The sequence below is a fragment of the Canis aureus genome, chromosome 26 (assembly GCF_053574225.1).
Source record: "Canis aureus isolate CA01 chromosome 26, VMU_Caureus_v.1.0, whole genome shotgun sequence".
NCBI lineage: Eukaryota > Metazoa > Chordata > Mammalia > Carnivora > Canidae > Canis > Canis aureus.
The window spans coordinates 25,822,543-25,840,075 of NC_135636.1; the positions used below are offsets into that span (position 1 = coordinate 25,822,543).

Here is a 17,533-nt window from a genome sequence, read left to right on the forward strand (position 1 = left end):
GGGGGCAGACAGAAGGAAAAAAAACACTCTATTCTAGATGGTTAGTTCTAAATAGGACTCCCGGAGGAGGCAGGAATTGGGTCTCGGTCTCTACAGGGCTTGGATCACTTCCTCGACTCCGGCGTCACACCACCCCGAGGGTTCAACTTTCGTTCGCTTCTCGCGAACTCAAAGTTTGCGCCGAGCAAATGTGCTGCTGGAACCCTAACCCTAGACGAGGGGTCCGAGCAAGAGACTACAACTCCCAAAATGCTTCGCTTTACAACCCCGGCGGGTTGCGCATGCTTTAAGGCGGCCGGCCGGGCTCGTCGACGGGTGGGACTCGTCAGCGGGTAAGTGCGGGAAACATAGAGACCGCCATCTTAGCTTGGGGCAAACCAATTGTACGCCTATGGGAGGTTCGTCCTCTCTGCCTCGTCAGTTCTTAATAGGCACCGAAAGAAAATGCGTTTAACCATTGCAAATCTCCTTGTGTTGTTTTCCACTGAGAATTTCTTCCATTCTGACCCCCGTCCGGGACCGCACCTGCATGCATACAGTAGCACATCCCAGCATGGCCGCGCTCAGCCGGATTCTGCTGGGGGCGGAGTCGGAAGCGGTCCCGCCCCGCCTCCTGGAAGGAAGGGGGTTTCCGCTTCCGGCAGCGGCGGCTGCAGCCTCGCTCTGGTCCCTGCGGCTGGCGGCCGAGCCGTGTGTCTCCTCCTCCGCCGCCGCCATATTGTCTGTGTGAGGAGAGGGGAGCGCGGCCGCCGCCGCTGCCGCTTCCACCACAGGTACGGTGGGAGCCGCTAGGCGAGGTCGTTGGGGTGTGGATATGGGCCCAGGATGGGACAACGGGGCGCGGTCTCCCCTCGCGCTCCCAGCAGACTCCCGAGCGGCCCGTCGCCTTCCCCTGCCCCCCCCCCCCCCCCCCAACACACACCAGCCGAGGCCCCTGCAGCCCATCGGGAAGGCCTGGGGCCACCCTTCAGGACGGGGAGCGAGGCTCGGGGGGCAGAGGCTGATGTGAGGGTGGGAACTGGCTTTCGGGAGTCCCGCTTACTGCGGGGGGAGAGGACTGGACTGGGGCGGGGACTAGGGGGCAACTTGGAGGAGGGGGTCGCGGGAGGGGGAAGGGAGCCTGAGGGGTGGGGCCATAAGGGGATGCTGGGGGAGGGTGCCTAGGGGAGTGGTGCCTGCTGGGTAGGGTGGAGTGAACCCTCCGCGGAGCCGAGCGCTGGAGGGGGGCCTTCTAGGGGTCCCTTTGGGCCAGGCTGGGCTTCCCACCTGCAGACCGGGGTGCAAGGGGGGGAACCCCGGGCGAGGTCGCTGAGGAGAAAGGGGGAGGGGACCACGAAGTGGGGCAGAATGGGTGGAGTTGGAGTTACGGGTTAGTTGGGAGCCTGGGTGGAAGAGAAGTATGCAGAATGAAAGCTTGGCCCAGCGGTATACGTGTTAAGTTTGTGACCTTTTTGGAAGAGTACTTTTATTTTGTTTTGGGTTTTTTTTTGTTTTTGTTGTTGTTTGTTATTTTGCAGCGTTGGAACGTTCCTAGTCTAGGCAGGTGATGGGTGGAGCTTCAGTAGTTTGTTTTTGGAAAGCAAAGTCAGGGTCGGAAGAAGTCGCTTCTTGACTATTGCTATCCTAGGAAAGGAAGAGTTCGGAAAAGAAGGTGGTAAATTAATTTGGAAACACTTGATTACCTTTCCACTGCTGAGTTCTATGAGAATGGGGGCATGGGGAGAGGACATGAAAACTGGAAAGGGAAGATTTTTCTGGGAGTTGGAAGACTGCGTTACATTTAGGGAGTGACGATACAGGCTAGAGGTAAAACAAAAAAAAACAAAAAAACAAACAAGAGTGCCTGGGTTCTCAAATATCAGCGCCATTACTACTTAGCTGTGTGCCCTAATCTCTGTAAGCCTTGGTTTTCCTATCTGTAAAGTGGGGGCAAAATTTCCTAAATCGTACATTTATGGTGAGCAGGAAATAAGATGATTTGTGTCACACAGTTAATAATTTGCTTACCACAGTTCCTGACAGGTAGTGTTTGATAGATGAAGGGGACTAGCTGGTATACTTGGGCGTCCTCTGTTCTAGGTAAAATTTTTTGGTCAAGAATCTAACAAGCAAGACTTCAGAACACTTTCTTTGTAGTACTTGTTGCAGTTTTTTGTTTTGTTGTAAGTCAGTTGAATTAATTGGCTTGGTGAACCTTTGACTGAAAGACCAGGACCAATAACTCGATCTTCTTCCTTGTCCTTAAAAAAAAAAAAAAAAAAAAAAAAAAAAACAACTACCTGCTGTTTTATCTGAGCAGGTTTATCCTTCTGTGACTTTGAAATACCCAGCTTTCATGTGCCACTGGGGGAGGGCGCATGACTTTAAGAAAGAATGAAAAGATCTGAAGTTTGCTTAGCTTGATTTATCAACTGATTACAAAGTTAGGTTACCCTGGGGCAACTTTCTTTCCTTTTTTTTTTTTTTTAAACAAACACGCACAGTTATGTTATCTTAATATGGAATAAAATAGAGAAGAGAAGCACACATTTAAGGGGAACATTGAGTTATTTCTGCGAAATGGGTTTATTGCCTTGTTGTTTGGGGATGAAACAAGTGGCATTTTTTCTATAGTGTATTTTTAGTCTCTTGTTGCCTAGCCACTGTTACAGGATGAGTCTTTGATTTTACCCTGAACAGACACCTTTACTTCACATACTCTTGGAGGAAAGAGAAATTTTTTTCAGGAACTGAGTTTAAAGCCCTTCATAGTGTTAGGGTTTGGGTTTGTATAGAATGCCACCCCTCCCAAAAAAGATGTCCATACTCTAATTCCCGGAATCTGTAAATATGTGACATGGTAAAAGGAACTTTGCAGATCTAAGTAGGGTTAAGAATCTTAAAATAGGAGGATTATTCTGCATTTCATGGGCAGGCCCAGTCTAATCATGTGAGGCCTTAACAGGAGAAAACTTTCTCCACCTGGGAGTCAAGAGAGCAGAAGGGTGAAATCTGAGATTCCAATCATGAGAGGGACTCCATTTACTGTTGCTAGCGGGGGCCACATGGAAAGCATGAGAAGGAATACGGGCAGCCTCTAGTAACAAAGACCAGCCCCAGCTGACAACCAGCAAGGAAATGGAGACCTCAGTCCTACAACCACAAGAAACTGAATTTGACCAACAACCTGAATGAACTTGGAAGTGGATTCTTCCCCAGTTTCCAGCAAGAATATACTTTGATTTTGGCCTTGTGAGACCCTAAGCAGAAGACCTAGCCACGCCTACCTAACTTGTGACCTACAGAAACTGTGAGATAATAAATTTCTATTGTTTTAAGCCACTCCTGTTTGTGGTAATTTGTTAACTGCAGCAGTAGACCACTATAAATTTTTGGTACCAGGAGTGGGGTACTGTTACCTAAAAATGTGAAAGTAGTTGAAGGCCAGAAAAATTTTGAGTATGATAGAAAACAGATTGTAGAAATATGGATGTTGACTGCTATTTAGGGCTCAAGTGGAAACAAAGTAGGCATTGGAAACTGGAGGAAAGAGGATCATTGTTACATAGTGGCAAATAAGTTTAGAATTGTATCCTATGGTTATGTGGAAAAGAAAACTGATGAATCTGGCTATCCAGCAAAGGAGATTTCCAAGCAAAGTGTTGAAGGTGTAGCCTGGCATATTTGTTTGACTAATGGATTGAACCCCTGTGCAATTTATGTAAAGTATGAAGTCCTTTAGGGTTTTGTACTGTCAGAAACAATGTGGGCAGTCCAGGTGGGTCAGTGGTTTAGCACCACCTTCAGCCCAGGGTGTGATCCTGGAGATCCCAGGATCTAGTCCCACGTCAGGCTCCTTGCATGGAGCCTGCTTCTCCCTCTACCTATGTCTCTGCCTCTCTCTCTCTCTCTCTCTCTCTCTCTCTCTCTCGTAAATAAAAGCTTTAAAAAAGGGGGGGAGGAGGGGGAAAGTGTAACAATGCCAGCTTGGATTGAAAGATGCAGTGGAAAGTTAAAGAGTACTATTAAGACCCCCAAATTCTAGGCAGAAAATGGGCTGGTAAAACTCAAGTGTTGAGTATACTACTTTTGTATACTCACTTTTCATTAAAAAAAGTGGGTGATTCAGGGTGGAACCAAGAGCCTAGAGAAATGGAGCTGAAAGCTACAGAGAATTTTCTGCTGACTTTGAAAAGGATTGGAGTTTGCCCAGATTTTGAAACTGCTTTGGACCAATAGATCTGGTTTTTCTTCCATTTTTCTTATTGGAACTGGAATGTCTATAACTATTGTCCTGTTCCTGTCCTACTCTTGTATGTTGGGAGCAGATAACTTTGTTTTCAGGAATTGTGCCCCATGGGTTGTACTTATGTATTATTCCCCAGAGCTTCATCTATGACCTGATTTAAATGATGAGGTTTGGGACTTTTTTTTTTTTTTTTTTAAGATTTTATTTATTTATTAATGAGAGACACACACAGAGAGGCAGAGACGCAGAGGGAGAAGCAGGCTCCATGCACGGAGCCCAATGTGAGACTTGATCCTGGGACTCCAGGATCACACCCTGGGCTGAAGGCAGGTGCCAAACTGCTGAGCCACCCAGGGATCCCGGTTTGGGACTTTTTAATTGATGAGCTTTATGTGAGATTTTTGGATTTTGAATTGATGCTATAATGGAATGAGACCTTAGGATGGGATGGATGTATTTTGCATTTGGGAGAGATGTGAATCTCTGGATGTTGGAGTTGGCCGAGGTAGATACTCTGCCCCGCCCCCCTCCCCCAAGATGTCTATACCTTAATCCCTGGAATATGAATACGTTAACATTATGTGACAAAAGGGACTTTGCAAATGTAATTATGGTTTAAGTATCTTTTTTTAAAGATTTTATTTATTTATTTGAGAGTATGAGAGGGGTGAGGGGCTCTCGCTGAGCAAGGAACCCCATGTGGGGCTCGATCCTGGAACTCTGGGATCATGACCCGAGTAGAAGGCAGATGCTTAACTGACTGAGCCACCCAGGTTTCCCTTGGTTTAAGTATCTTATGATAGGAAGGTTATCCTGGATTTTTTTAGTGGGTCCAATCTGACATAACAGTAGAGAACTTTTTTCAGCTAGAGTCAGAGAGATGGGCAGAACAAGTCAGAGATTTGAAACATGAGAGGGACTCAATCTGCTGTTACCGGAAGGGACCTCATGGAAGGCATATGGGCAGCCCTGGTTGATAGCCAACAAGGAAATAAGGGTATCAGTCATACAACCAGAAGAAACTAAACTCGGCCAACAATCTACATGAGCTTGGAAATAGATTTCCATTGGAGTTTCCAACAAGGAACAGAACAAGGTGGACACTTTGATTTTTTTTTTTTTTATCTTGCAGGACCCTAAGCAGAAGACCTAGCCAAGGCCACCTAATTTCTGGCCTGTAGAAACTGGTAATTTGTTACAGCAACAATAGAAAACTAATAGAGGGGGTGAGAATTTGGGGGGGGGGGGGATTTTCTAGAGCACAAAAGTAGCAAGGATTATTTTGCAAAGTGATTTGGTCCTATGAGACTTCACAGAATGATTGTGTTGAGTGGAACCTGTCTTTTTTCCTTGGTATTTAACTATCCTGTTACTGTCCTTAAATGCAATTTGAATTGGCTAGATGACTAGCTTGGTAAAATGTAGATTCTAGAGCCCTGAGCCATTTTGGTAGGATTTCTATAAATTGGCGATTTTTCCATGCCGGTAATGTCCTGGATAAATGACATTTCTTCATTAATTTTTATTGATTAAATAAAGCAATGAGTTTATATGACAGCCTCTTAAAAGACTTATTCCAACTTTTTAGAGGAGATGGAAATGTGAATTTTTTGTGAATTGATAACCACCTATATACAGGTGAAATCTGTACTTTTACCACCTCCTACCTCAACCTAGAGTTGTTGTAAGGTCTTTTCTCCCTGTTGTTAATCATTTGAGGTTACAAGTCAGTTTTGGGAATTATAATTGCAGAATGGAGTTCTGGCTTTTAAGAAAGGTTGTTTTTGTTCTGCAGCAGTATCCTATTAGAGTCCTACAATGTGGACTCTCAATTTTGGTGAGGGCTTTAGAGGTTGGAGGAAAGGAGTCTAATCCTTTTTGAGTTAGTTACCTGAATAGAAAAATGATTACAAAATTAGAACTGTTCAGGGTATGAAGGACTTTTGAGATTCTGTGTTTGACTTTAGGGGTTAGAATAAAGGAAATTGGGCCACATGAAGGTTAAGTGGCTCAACCAAATATCAGCCTTAGAGCTGGCCTAGAATCCTGGTCCAGACAGTGGAGATTATGGCTTTTGAAATATATTCCATGTGCACCCCTGCCTTGCCCTTTTTCTATATTTTACCTTGGACAGATTTTCTGTCTGTGCCTCACTTTCCTCATGGAGGCATTCACAAAATTGCAATAGTGGATATAAGACACTTAGCATGTTACCTACTGTATAAAGTGGCCCAGAGATAGAGGTTAACTGTTAAAAGTTTATGATAATTGTTTTGGCAACTGTATGACGACTTCTACATAATACAGTCAATTTGTATAAGCTTAGAAACCGACAACTGATATGACTTGGCATTGGATTAGGTGTAGTAAGGTAAGGTCTTCTCACACTTTAAGGTAATAAAAATGTTTGTGATATTTGATTTAAAATGAGAAACTGGGATCCCTGGGTGGCGCAGCGGTTTAGCACCTGCCTTTGGCCCAGGGTGCGATCCTGGAGACCCGGAATCGAATCCCACATCGGGCTCCTGGTGCATGGAGCCTGCTTCTCCCTCTGCCTATGTCTCTGCCTCTCTCTCTCTCTCTGTGTGATTACCATAAATAAATAAAATTTTTTTTAAAAAAATGAGAAACTGGTTGGGGCATCTGGCTTGCTCAGTCAGTGGAGCATGCAACTCTTGATCTTGGGGTTGTGAGTTTGAGCCCCACATTAGGTGTAGGGATTACTTAAAAATGAAATCTTTTTTTTTTTTTTTAAAGATTGATTTATTTAAAAAAAAAAAAAAAGATTGATTTATTTATTCATGAGAGACAGAGAGAGAGGCAGAGACACAGGCAGAAGGAGAAGCAGGCCCCCATCAGAGCTAAAGGCAGCCGCCCAACCTGAGCCACCCAGGCATACCAAAAGATGAAATCTTTTAAAAAATGAGAAAGGTTGATCCTTGGTCTATCACAATTCATTGGATGACCTGGGCCACGTTTGTTTCCCATGAGTATTAGTGTATTTGTACACCTAAATGTCTTTCATCTCCTAAGATAATTTCAAAAGTGGTATATCATTTAGTTTCTTAATAGAAATCTGGGCCAGCTAGCTTTTCAAACAAATTCCTTCAGCGTTAAGGAAAAGAAACTGCTGTCATTATAACAAAGGTATATTTACCTTGGGTTACAGATAATTGGTAATTTTTCTTAAATATTTGGTACATTCTCGGGTGGATTTCAGCAGACCTACTTGTTCACCAGACACACTTAAAAGTTTAAGGTGAGGGGATCCCTGGGTGGCGCAGTGGTTTAGCGCCTGCCTTTGGCCCAGGGCACGATCCTGGAGGCCCGGGATCGAATCCCACGTCGGGCTCCCGGTGCATGGAGCCTGCTTCTCCCTCTACCTATGTCTCTGCCTCTCTCTCTCTCTCTCTCTGACTATCATAAATAAATAAAAAATTAAAAAAAAAAGTTTAAGGTGAAAATTCACAGTATCCTGCTAGGAGTGGCATTTTGTTGGTTTCTGCAAATCCAGTGTCTTTCAGCCTTAGATAAGAGAAGCCTACGTAGCAACAGTTGCTATGGTGGGCAAGCTTTTTTTACATTAGCAGTGATAGTGTTTTCTTGCATAGAAAATACTGGGTTATATGAAGTGAGGATTTTAGGGTTCAATACCAGGGTACACTTAGAATAATCTTTTATAACTTATATGTGTCATATCTTAACTTCCTTTATTTGGGCCACGTTTTTCTTTTTATACTTTCTGGTCTTGTGGATTTTTCTGACAGGTTTTTATTAGCTGAAATGTTTTAATCTGCTTGGAAAAGTGAACACTTGTAATTTTTCTGAAGTTATGACTAATGCACTAATGGGCATTTCTCAATTTAGCTATCTCATTAATGTTCTATAAATTTTAAGAAAGCAACCCTGTTAAAAATGAATGGGTATATTATTTTCCTAAAAAATTGAATCATGTGGTATCAGAAGGTACAAAATAGCCATTTTAGGTTACTGAATTTACAACCAGTCAAAAGATGTTACTGGATCCTAAGTCTGGTAGGTGCTGTGCTAGGGATCTCTAGACTGTCCCTGTAGCCAAGCTTATAATTGAAAGACATTTTGTAATAATGTATATATCATTTCATAATTTAGTAGCTTTCTTTTTTTTTTTAAGATTTTATTTATTCATGAGAGGCAGAGAGAGAGGCAGAGACACAGGCAGAGGGAGAGAAGCAAGCTCCACACAGAAGCCCCACGTGGGACTCCATCCCATCCTGGGACCCCAGGATCACATCCTGGGCCGGTGGCAGGTGCTAAACCACTGAGCCACCCAGGGATCCCCAATTTAGTAGCTTTCTGAGATGTTTTCTTATGAAAACTCCTATTGGCTTTGGATCTTAGGAATAGTTTCTGAAACAGCTACAGAAATCTGGGTTGAGAGATTGAGAATTTCTCATTATTAATGGAATTCTTTAACTGAGATTGCCAAAGGTGAGGGGAGGCAACAGGATAGTTGGGAAGAACTCCAACTTTGGGGTGAGGTGATCAAATTTGGAGGTTACTTAACCTCTTTCAAACCTGGGTTTTGCCATCTCCAATTGGGATAGCAACTACCATGGACAATTTCTTAACCTTCAGTTTCTTCATCTGTAAAACGGGGATATTGGTAGTATTTGCCTCAGAGTGTTCTTGTGAGGATTCTCTTTTTTTTTAAGATTTTATTTATTTATTCATAGAGACAGAGAGAGGCGGAGACACAGGCAGAGGGAGAAGCAGGCATCATACAGAGAGCCTGACGTGGGACTCGATCCAGGGTCTCCAGGATCAAGCCCTGGGCTGCAGGCAGCGCTAAACCGCTGCGCCACCAGGTCTGCCCCTCTTGTGAGGATTAATAAGTAAAGCACCAGCTGATGTTTTCTCAGGGTTACTGTGAAGATGAAAGGACTTATTTTATAAAATGCTGGGTACCTGACTAATATGAGTTCTTTCTCCTTGCTGTCAGTGGAGACATTGTGTTCATTGCTGTGCTGCTACTCTACTCTGTTTTCATTTTCTGCCAGGAGTTCTTATTTATTAATGAGGGCTTTTGACCGGTACTTCCGGTTTCCGGTGTGTCCTGCTGGGTGAGGTCCTAAATTGGTGCTGCCTAGGGGTGGGTTGGTATGTAAGTAAGTTACACCCCGTGTAGATTGCCTCAGTTGCTCAAGTACGCTGTATATTGCCAGAGTGGTTATCTAGTCTTGGTGAATCTAGGGTTCTCTTCTAGATAGAGAAGTGAATCTTCTCATCTCAGACTCAGGGAAGGTTCAAAGTTTGCTCACCCTAGAGCCTTGTGGACCTGGATCAGAGGTCTTATTGCCAGTGGTTCTTTGATCATAGTTTATTTGTACTTGGGTATTAGGAATATATTTGGAGAACTTTTTCCTGTATTAACATTTATATGGGGGCACCTGGGTGTCTAATTCAGTTAAGTGTTTGCCTTTGGCTCAGATCATGATCCTGGGGTCCTGGGATCAAGCCCCACATAGTGCTCCCGGCTCAAGCAGAGAGCCTGCTTCTCCCACTGCCTTTCCCATTGCTTGTGCTCACTCTCTCTTTCAAATAAGTAAATAAAATCTTTTTAAAAAATAACAGTAATTCTATGTCCTATTCTCTCAGGTCATCCACTAACTTTCTTGTTTGCTGTGCATTTTTAGTCACTCTGTAGGTAGAGCATGAACCTATCTTTATTAGTATTTTAAAGTGATTAACATGCTATGTATTTATGACTATATAGACTGAATACAAATAACCATCTGCTTTGGAGTTGTTCTTGTTTGTTTGTTGATTTATTTATGAGAGAGCATGAGTAGGGGTGAGGGGGCACAGAGGAAGAAACAGACTCTGCTGAGCAAAGAGCCCAACACAGGGCTCAATCCCAGGACCCTGAGATGATGACCTGAGCTGAAGGCAGATGCTTAACCAACTGAGCTACCCAGTTGCCCCAGTATTCCGTCTTTTAAAACCCAATTTTTATACCATTGTGGTCTGGTGACCTGCCCATTCAGATAAGAAAATAATGAAGAAGGACGCCTGCCTGAATGGCTCAGTGGTTGAGCGAGTGGGCGCCTTCGGCTCAGGTTGTGATCCTCGGGTTCTGGGATTGAGTCCCACATCAGACTCCCCATGGGGAACCTGCTTCTGTCTCTGCCTCTCTCCTTTGTGTCTCATGAATAAATAAATATAATCTTAAAAAAAGGAAAAAAGAAAAAAACTAATGAAGACTCCTGATTGTTGAAACTCACATTCCCCGTCCTCCATTTTGCCTCCAGATTTAAATCAGTCCATTTCATTGTAATATTTATGGTAGACTGTTAATAGAATTAGGGGAATAGTGAATTACTGAAAATAACCTATTTAGGCTTTGAATCCTAAACAATCTATAATTCAAATCTAGCCTGTATCTTTTAGTAGTTCTTTGATCTTTGGCAGGTCATTTAACCTCTGAACCTGTTTGTCTTGTCTTTCTTTTTAGTGTGCACACGTGTGTGCCCTGCGGGTGGGGGGGGGGCAGCAAGGGAGGGAGAATGTAAAGCAGGCTCCACACTGAGTGTGGAGCCCAATATAGGGCTCAGGCGCTTAACCCAACTGAGTCACCCAGGCACTTGTGAACTGTTTATTATTCCTCCTCCTTTGGATTTATTTATTAGAGAGAGCGCACGCTTGCGTGTGTGGGTGTGGGGGCGGTGATTGTGCAGAGGGAGGAAAGAGAATCTCCAGCAGCTGGATGCAGGGCTCGATCTCATGACCTGAGTGGAAATCAAGAGTCCAACACTTGATGGACTCAGCCACCCAGGTGCCCCTGCATTTATTTCTAAAATGGGAGTTTACATCTTCTTCCATGCCTGGCTTATAAGAGGCATTCAAATGGAAAGCAGTAGTTATTACATACATAAATGCTGGATTATACTTTAGATCTCAAATGAAATTTTGTCTTTAGATTTTAGAGGGTCATGGTCAGTGGAATACAAGTTTCAGGTCGTGACTTTATTTTGATTGTGTTACGTGACTAAATGATATGTGAAGACTTCTTTGCCCATGATTTATTATATTCTGTATTATTGGAGACAATACTGGACTTCAAACTTCTGTCAGGTGGTTGAGGTAGAGCTATGTTAATTCAAGTCATACTGCTTGGGTTTTCTTATAATGCTTTCCTTCATTGGAAGACCTCCCAGTGTTGCTGTTATTTATGTACCATTGACACTTTGATTCCTTTTCTGGCTTAAAGGTAGAGAAATGATATTCACACAGAGAGCCCAAATGCTAGTGTTTTTTGTTATTTCATACTGGCTGGTTTGTTTTATGGAAAAGCTTAAGTGTATCGCCTTTTAAAACAAGAATGTTGTAAATTTTGTAAATGGAAGTAAAGACAGGAGGCCCAGTAATGTGTTAGGGTTTTAATGTCTTAAATATCCTGTAGATTTACGTAAGCAATAGCTTTGTGAGTTAATCACATATTATTGTGAATATCTATATTCCAAATTTGGACCCTTAACAGGACTAGAAGAAATGTACACTTTTGGCTTTGAATAGTTTTCGGGGCAGCCCCGATGGCCTAGCGGTTTGGTGCCGCCTTCAGCCTGGGGTATGATCCTGGAGACCCGGGATCAAGTCCCACGTCGGGCTCCCTGCATGGAGCCTGCTTCGAACCCTCTGCCTGTGTCTCTGCCCCTCTCTCTCTCTCTCTGTGTGTGTGTGTGTGTGTCTGTCATGAATGAATGAATAAAGTCTAAAAAAAAAAAAGAAAAGAATAGGTAGTTTTCTTGCTTATTCATGTGTACTTGGAGTCTTGGGATTTGAAGGTTGGGGTTGGTTAAAGGGGTCAAGGAGCTAGTTGTTAACCTTTTGACCTGTATATTTTCCCCCAATTTAAAAAATAAAACTCCACTACTTATATGGCATTAATTTGATAGGTGAGAGAGTCTGTTGTCCATGACCTTGAGACAAGAAAGTAGAATCATAAAGTGGAAGGGGAAAGAACTTCATTTAATGTTACATTCATGTTTACCATTAACCTGTTTTCTTTTGGTTTATTCTTCCAAGTTAGGGTTGGAAGGTTTAGTTTGTGTTTGTTTTTGTGCCAATGACCTCTGTCCAAATAGATGGTCTCTCAAAAGAAATCGTTGTTCATTAATGGTATATCTGGACTAGAAAGCTGCAAAAGATGAATTATATGCATATCTCTTGAAACAAGAGGAGTTATGAAATAGGTTTTTCAATCTGCATTTTAGCAATTTCCGCTGTTATTTAAACTAGGATTTTTCAGCCAATGAAACTTTCAGTGAGAGATACAGATGTGCTGAGTTACTGATCCCCTCAACCCTCTGGCCATTCATTCAGGCTACAGGGCATCCAAGCCAAGACCTTAGGTCCAAAAATCTTTGTTGCTCATCCCAATGTGCCTTACAAATACTAATTTCTCTTGGTGCTTTGACTTTTAAAAAGGTAGTAAGCACTGATTTAGAAAGTTTGGTAACTTTTTTTTTTTTTTTTAACAGTTTTAAGATATAAAAGGCCACGAATCTTAAAATAATCTTGGCTTTAAGTTTAGAAGAGACTGTTTTAAAGTATCTCTCAGACCCTCAAGTAATTCTTTTTCCACATATAATTCAAGATATATACTTTAGGGGCACCTGACAGGCTTAGTTGGTAGAGCATAAGACTTAACTGAGGGTTGTAAGTTCAAGTCCCATGTTGGATATGGAGATTGTTGGAAAATAAAATCCTTTAAAAGACAGAGATACTTGAAAAAGTAAGACTCTTGGGTGCATGGGTGGCTCAGTGAAGTGTCCAGCTCTTGATTTCAGCTTAGGTCATGATCTCAGGGTTGTGAGATGGAGCCCTACATTGGGTGCTGTGCTCAGCGTGGAGTGTGCCAGATTCTATTTCCTCCTTCCCCATCCCTCTCCTCAGGCATGCATGCATTTTCTCTCTCTCAATAAATCTTGAAAAAATAGGGCTATAAACTACTCAAGTTTAGACACTTGTGAAGTTCAGGTTCTTATTTTTTTAATATAGTGAGACAAAAACTAAATTACACTTGCTTAGAACTTGTCTTCACCTGAGTGACTCTGGATGCCACTAGGTCTTTTCTGAAGCTTGACATTTTGTTAATCATTTGTGGAGCTTCCCTCTCATGCTAAAACATAAATTGAAGCCTGGGATACATTGTCCTTCTCTCTTCCTTCAGGAAAGAATGAGATATAATTAGAGAAATTTAATTGTTTAATATTTATGTAAAATATCAAGTTAACCTTTTAAAATGGATATTTTACATGTTAAAAATGGACATTACTGTTTGTCTAACTCAGTGATTTTTTTTTTAAACTCTGATTTTTAATTCAACTGGGATTTACAGATTGCTCTGGTTCTGTAACTGAAGCTACAGACATTTTCTTCAAAAAATGTACCTGCATTTGCCATTTTGTATATACTTTCAGGGAGTTTCATGGACCTCTGATCTCATTTATGAATGAACCCCATTTTCACTGCCATAATTTATGTAGCCCAAATAATAGTTCCCCTTTTCATTAATTTTTTTTTTTTAAGATTTTATTATTCATGAGAGACACAGAGAGGCAGAGACACAGGCAGAGGGAGAAGCAGGCTGGCTCCATGCAGGGAACCTGATGTGGGACTCGATCCTGGGACTCCAGGATCACACCCTGAGCCAAAGGCAGACATTCAACTGCTGAGCCACCCAGGCATCCCCCCTTTATCATTTGTCACAGTATTATTCTTTAGACAAACATTTCTGGACCATATGCAGCTTCTGTGACAGACTCCTAAGGATACAGAGACACTATTCTCTGCCCTTGGAGTTTTTTGTTTAGCTAGAAAGATGTGTACGTGACAGTACAGTGACTATGCTAGATGGAAGGAGTAAACAAAGAGTGCTGTTGGAGTGCAGAGGAAGGGTCTTAACCATTAGAATTTTTTCTGTAAATCCATATTTGATTCTGCATTGTTCTGTTTTTTAAGATTTTATTCATGAGAGACAGCGAGAGAGAGGCAGAGACATAGGCAGAGGGAGAAGCAAGCTCCCTGCAGGGAGCTGGATATGGGACTCCATCTCTGGACCCCAGCATCACAACCTGAGCCAAAGGCAGATGCTCAACCACTGAAATCCTGACCTGAGCCGAAGGCAGACATTTAACCAACTGAGCCACCAGAATTCTAAGCCTTTAAGTTGAGAATGTAAATGTGCTTGCCACTGCATGTATAATGCTGGATATTTTCTTTGCCCATATTTCCCACCAGTTACCTTTGTAAAATATGTAGAATTAATTTTCTAGTCTTGTGTATGTATTTAGTACAGAGCAGGCTTTGCTAACCCAAATAACCTATAGGAGTCAGACAAGTAAAAGAATAGAGTTGTCCAAGTTTACCTGTGGCATCTCCATTGGATAAGTTTTAGAGCCCATTGTTGGATAACAGTTAGCTGATCCAAGTGATTTTTATCAGTGCAGGAATATAGAATTATTGTATCTGACAGAGCTACTGACCATTTCTTCTTCTTTTGAGAAATAGAAAGTTAATTTTTTTGTTTTTAGTGTTGGCAGCTAAGTCAACTTAAATATTTATAATGAAAATTTTTAACATGATAGAGCTGTAAGAAGCATTACACTTCTTTTTAAAGATTTATTTATTTTAAAGCAAGAGTGCACGTGCACATGTGAGTTGGGGAAAAGGCAGAGGGAGAGGGACGAGCAGACTCTGCTGAGCAGGGAGCCCAACATGGGTTTGATCTCACTACCCTGAGATTGTAACCTGAGCTGAAACCAAGAGTTGGCTGCTGAACTGACAGTGCACCTCAGCACCTTATAGCTATTCACTTTTTTTTTTTTTAAGATTTATTTATTTATGATAGACATGGAGAGAGAGAGAGAGGCAGAGACACAGGCAGAGGGAGAAGCAGGCTCCATGCCGGGAGCCCGACGTGGGACTCGATCCCAGGACTCCAGGATCGCGCCCTGGGCCAAAGGCAGGCGATAAACCGCTGAGCCACCCAGGGATCCCCGCTATTCACTTTTTAAAAACACTGTGTGAAAAATTTATATATGAAAGGAAACAGCCCAAATGTCTTATAAACTGATGAATGAACAAAATGTAGTATATGCAAACAGTGGATTTAGACATACAAAGGAATGAACGACTGTGACAGAAACTACAACATGTCTGAACCTTGAAGACATACTATATGAAAAGCCAGACAAGGTCACATTGTGTGTTTGATTCCATTTATATGAAATGTCTAGGATAGACAAATCCATAGAGATAGATTGGGTTGGGTGGTGTTAAGAATGACTGCTATGGAGTACTGGGTTTCTTTTTGATGTGATAGAAATATTCTGGAATAAGATAGTGGTGGCGGTTGCCCATTGTGAATATACTAAAAACCACGGAGTTGAGCACTTTAAAACGGTGAGTTTTATGTCATGTGGATTTTATATCAGTTTTTAAAATTAAAAAAAAAATTAGTGCAAGCCAAGTGGGAACATTATTTGCTATAGAACAAAATGAGTTGGCTGTGAATCTAGATAATAAATCACCACCTCTCTGTGACCTTATAGAGATTACTCTAATTTGCCTTCTGTAAAATGAGGAAGGTAGTATTACCTACGTCTTGAACTTCTTAGGTTTGAAAGTGATGAATATAAATCCTAAGAAGCAGTGATTGACCCTCCATAGATAGGCATTCACATATCTTTAGAGTTGAAAGCCAGCCAGTGTTTGCTGCCCTGGGTTCCATCTTGTTTTCTATTGTTGGCAAGTTTAGGACAACCCACCCTGTTGTTTATTGCTTATTGGTCACCTGCAGGAAGTATGGTTGTCTCCTGTGTAATCTCCATGACCATAAAGGAAAGAGTAGGAGAGGGTATTAATCCTTATATTCTGCAATTTCCTCACTATAATCAGATAAGTTAAATGACAGAGCCAAGGTCATATTTAGTCTCGGTGGTTCCAGCGTTCCCATTCTTTCTATAAGCTCATGATGCCTTATAAATCCAAGGTTCATGTCTTTCAGTAATAACTTTATGTGGCTCTACTTTGGATTGTCAGGCACTGTGCTGATCACATGGGTAGGTCACATGGACCCATGAAAGCTTGTGGCTCCAGGAGCACCTGGGTGGCCCAGTTGGTTAAGTGCCTTCAACTCAGGTCATGATCTTCAGTCGTGGGATGGAGCCCTGTATTGGGCTCCCTGCTCAATGGGGAGTCTGCTTCTGACTCTGCACCCCCATTCTCTGTCTCTCTATCTTGCTCTCAAATAAGTAAAAGTTTACAAAAAAAAATCTTGTGGCTCCAAAGAAACATCATTCACACATATTGACTGGTTTCATATCATTGGGAAATAATAGTATGACTATTTTTGGTGTTGGTGATACATATGATTTACATTGAAGACCAAAGAGCATCGTTTTTTGTTTTTTGTTTTTTTAAGATTTATTTATTCATGAGAGAGAGAGAGAGAGAGGCAGAGACACAGGCAGAGGGAGAAGCAGGCTCCATGTTGGGAGCCCAACACGGGACTCGATCCCGGGACTCCAGGATCGCGCCCTGGGCCAAAGGCAGGTGCCAAACCACTGAACCACCCAGGGATCCCCAAAGAGCATCTTTAAAATTAGCTGTAGATCAAAAATATCCATCATACAGCCAAACTGCTTTTCTCAGTTTTGAGCATGAGCATGTCCATGTGCAAGCAAGGTTGATTTTTGCCAAAATACTATATATTACTGCCTTAATATTCAGTCTGTAAAACAGTTATGGAACACATCACCAAGGTAGGCACTGTGATAAATACGGGGCATATACCAAGAGAAATAAACTGTGGTTTAGGTCCTTGAGTTTATAATCTATTTAAGGAGAGACAATTGCATAAATAAAACAGTAATATAATGAGTATGTGGAGGTGCTTTGGTCCTATAGATTAGCACCTGGCTCATTTTGGAGAGGTATAGAAAGGCTTCATTGTGGATGTAGAACGTTGCTGATTCTTGAAGGGTAAGTAGAGTTTCCCCTAGCAAGCATTATTATTGGAGGTCATAAAATTAAGATCACAGAAAAGAAGGAAAAAGCAAGTTCAGTACTCATTTGGTTAATGCTTTATTTTTTTATTTTTTATTTTTTTAAAGATTTTATTTATTTATGAGAGACACAGAGAGAGAGAGGCAAAGACACAGGCAGAGGGAGAAGTAGGCTCCATGCCAGGAGCCTGATGTGGGACTCGATCCAGGGACCCCAGGATCATGCCCTGGGCTGGAGGCAGGCGCTAAACCGCTG

General features: G+C 42.2%; 1 protein-coding gene across 2 annotated transcripts in view; it reads left to right on the top strand.

The window, feature by feature from the left end:
- The first annotated feature begins 616 nt into the window (after nucleotides 1-616).
- CSNK2A1 (casein kinase 2 alpha 1) overlaps nucleotides 617-17,533 on the top strand; it is a 56,142-nt gene continuing 39,225 nt past the window's right edge. Inside the window, exons 1-2 of one of the 2 annotated variants that reach the window (XM_077872585.1) lie at nucleotides 645-773; nucleotides 3,035-3,289. The gene's annotated coding sequence lies outside the window, so the exon portion shown is untranslated. Of the gene's footprint in view, nucleotides 774-3,034; nucleotides 3,290-17,533 lie in introns of both variants that reach the window. The other variant, XM_077872584.1, reaches the window with a different exon arrangement.